We start from the raw sequence: 3,889 nt of genomic DNA on the forward strand, positions 1-3,889 counted from the left end.
TCCAGCCAGACAATATGACAAGTTATTGAAGTATGGGGCTACTGAATTTAAGGGTACAGTGGAACCTTTAGAGGCAGAGCAATGGCTTGAAAGGATAGATAGAGTATTTAAGAAGCTGCACTGCCAAGATGAATTGAAGTTTGAATACTTTGTGTCACTACTGCAAGGAGATACATATGATTGGTGGAAGACCATCCCCCACAGCTTGGCTGTACCACCAGTACTAACCTGGGATGACTTCATCAGAGAATTTAGACAAAAGTACGTCCCAGACGCATATGTGGATCAAAAGTGTAACACCCCAAAGTTCGGTAGTGCGTTCTGCTGCTCCGGTGACCAGTGTTGTCCGGACAGCTAGGATGCCTAGAACCGTACCTCAATATGAGTGAGAAGACATAAAATAATGAAATACAAGAAAAGAAAATACAAGAAAAACAAAGGAAAAATAATAGCAAAGAAATGTGATCAAGTTAAGCGAGCCGGAAAACCTAGCGATGGGTGACCGCACCGGGAAGTCACGGCGTGGACCGTTGACTAGCCCTGGACTGCGGGGAACCCTGGAAAATATTTTTAGGACTTAAATAGAACCTTATTGAAGTATAAATCTCATTAGAAAGATTAAAGAAAAATTAAATAATTAGTACAAAGAAAAGTGAGAAATCGAAAAACAGACAAAATACGGTTTTACCGAAAAATCGGGAACGTAACCCGAACAGGGGCATTATGGTCATTTGACATCCCGAATTGTCTTTTGACATAAATGTCCATTAAAAATAAATAGTATTACACTTAGAAAATAAAATGAAAAATTAAATTGAGGGTACCTAAAGTAAATAGCAAAAATTATGGGTTAATGTGGGATAAATGGGAGTTAAACTTATTATATGATATAAATTGAGTAAGTGCTCCACTATAGAATAAATTAAACATCAAATGGCAGGTGTAAGCCCATTATACCATCTGAAATTTTCACCTTCCTCATTTGGTTCACCCATGGCCGAATGAACCTCCAAAAATCCTCCCATGGCCGCCCACTTCCATGCCACACTCCATCCATTTTCAAGCTAAATTTTCCTTACTTATCTTAATTAATTTTTGTCCCCACATCACAAGGAAGATATTGATACCAAATTTGAGAAGTTTGGTGAAGGTTTAGCAAGTTACAATTAAAGGTAAGTTTACATTTTTGAGAATTTCTTTGTTAAAGTTTATGTTCATGTTATGGGTGTTAGTTTGGTGAAGGAAAATTTTGAGTTTGAAGGGTTATTGTTGTCTTCATTTTGGACAGCCATGAGTCACGTTTTTGATGAGGTATTTGTGCATATAATTGATGAGAAATAATGTTAATCATGGTGATTTAGTAACTTAGTGAATTATTTCATGTTTATATGGTGAATTATGCACTTTGATGGGAATTGGTATATGGGACGGCAATGTGATGTTGAAGAATGGTTTGTGGCAGCTTGTGGACACTTGAGGAATGGTATATATTGAAGGAAGTGTGGGCAGAATATTGACCTAGAAGGATTGATGATATGTATGTAAATTAACATTGTAAAGTGTATGTAAAGTTTGTAATGTTTAGGTGTGTTTGTAATGGTAATTAGAAATTGTAATTGTGAATGATATTTGGTGTGTTGAGGGTAATGGTAATCTGCCCAAAATAATGCTAATGTAATGTAGAAAATGCTTTTGGTAATGTGCCAAAACAGTTTGGTAGGTAAGTAAACAAATGGCAAAGGTAAGTGTGTGTTTGAAGTTGGGGTGTGAAATGCATATTGAGGGCAGTGTGTATTTTAGCCTATAACCTTGAATGTGTAACCTCAATTGGTATGAGACCAATTTGAGGTGAAACTAGGCACAAAATGTGCCAACTTTCATTGAGAAACCATGCCAAAATTCTGCTTGCAAGGTGACCTAAAAAAATGACCAATTCGGATTAGGTGCAATTAGGACCTGAAAAATGACCAATTGGGCAGCAGTGAGTGTTTAGGCCATAACTCACTCAAACCAGGTCCAATTGACCTGAAATTTTGACCAAGAATAGTTAAGACCCATACCTACAAGTCTTATGAAGACACCAAAGCCCAGAAATGACCATAAGCAAGTCAAACAACTTGCACAAGTTCGGGTCCAAAAACTGGCCGAACCAGAATTGACCAATTTGACCTAAAATTGACCTAAAATGTTACCACTTGACCAGCAATAGTGTAATGACCATAACTTGGTCTACTTAACTCGGATTGACCTGAAATTTTGCACCGCGTGCAATAAGACCTAGATCTACAAGTTTGTAGTTTCGATCGAGACCCGAAAACCGAGGGAACTAGATCGTCCGGTTAGGTCAAACCAGTGTTCGGATCCAAAGAATTTGCATTAAAATGCACTAAACAAGGAAATGACTTTGGTAAAACGTACCAAACCTAAAACCCTATCGAATGTGACATATTAACAACACTAAAACCTAATTTACCTAAAACGCAATGAGGGTCGGTATATTAGGTGATTAAGTGAATAATTGAGTTCAGTGCATTATTTACCAAACACCATCGATAGGGACAGTTTAATTTAGTACTGAAACACTTCAAATTGTGTTTCTCAGTTAGCAAGGACTCAGCAAAAGGGAAAGAAATACTGAGTCAAGACCAGGAGACAAATATCAGAGGTTTGTGCACAACTAGTTTTTAACTGATTTTGTTCTGAATATTTTATATGATTAAATGACATATTTTCTTATGAACTATGTTTAACAGGCATTGGATTTAATTCAATGATTATTGAAATTGCTATAGTATGTATGAATTTATCTTTGTGAAATGGTATTTCCACAAGTATTAAGCATTGTTATGGATTGAATAAATTATGTTTTGGAAAATTGTGATAGAACATGTTTTGAATTGTGATGGTAATTTTTATGGAAAAATGCAAATTTATGATTTGAATTGTGATGAGCATAAAAATTATTGGATATTCGAATTGACTTTGAATCAAATTATATTATGATTTATGCTCACTAAAATGATTGTGATATTGTTTTATATCTCACTATAAATGCTTGACTAGGTTATTACCCGTCTCTCTCATTTGTTGAGAAGACAATGGAGTTAGTTGTGTTTTGATTACCATGGTACGTGCACAGGCTTAGATTTTCCTCTGATTTGAGGTTAGATCTAAGTTTATTTTATCGTTATGGCCCTTGCGGAAGATTCATTATTGTGATGGTATTGTGCACGATGATTCGAGCTCCCCGACCATAGGGAGTTAGAATCTGATTCGACCTCCCCGACCATAGGGAGTTAGAATCACATCGAATATGGCCCTTTCGGATTAGTCTTGCATATTAGTGAGATAAAGATTGATTTTTGAGATACAGTATGATTTTTGAGATACAGTATGATTTTTGAGATACAGTATGATTTTTGAGATACATAATGATTTTTGAGATACAGAATGGCTTTTGAATGGTAAGGAATGGTGATTTCAATTTTGGTTTATGTATAATTGATTTTGTTGGAATTACTTAAATGGATAGTCATGATTTGATAAATTGAATTTTGTGCTCTAAGTCATTTATACAAATGATTTACATTATTGGCAATGAATATTTTGAGTTGTGAAATTTGATCAGTATTCAGATTCTCAAATTATTTCTCAGAAAATTTGTCAATGTATATTGTACTATGTTTTAAATTATAGTTGTGCACCACTGAGTTCACCACTCAGCGATAGCTTTGTATGCTGTCGCAGGTAAGAAGAGCATAGAGCAGTGATTAAGTTGCTTTGAGGATACATTCAGATCAGCTCCAGGTATATCATAGATATACCCATGTACATAGTTTTTGATGTAAGCATGTAATAATATGTATGTAAATTATTTGAGCAGTTGTAT

The sequence above is a fragment of the Hevea brasiliensis genome, chromosome 2, assembly GCF_030052815.1.
Source record: "Hevea brasiliensis isolate MT/VB/25A 57/8 chromosome 2, ASM3005281v1, whole genome shotgun sequence".
Lineage (NCBI taxonomy): Eukaryota > Viridiplantae > Streptophyta > Magnoliopsida > Malpighiales > Euphorbiaceae > Hevea > Hevea brasiliensis.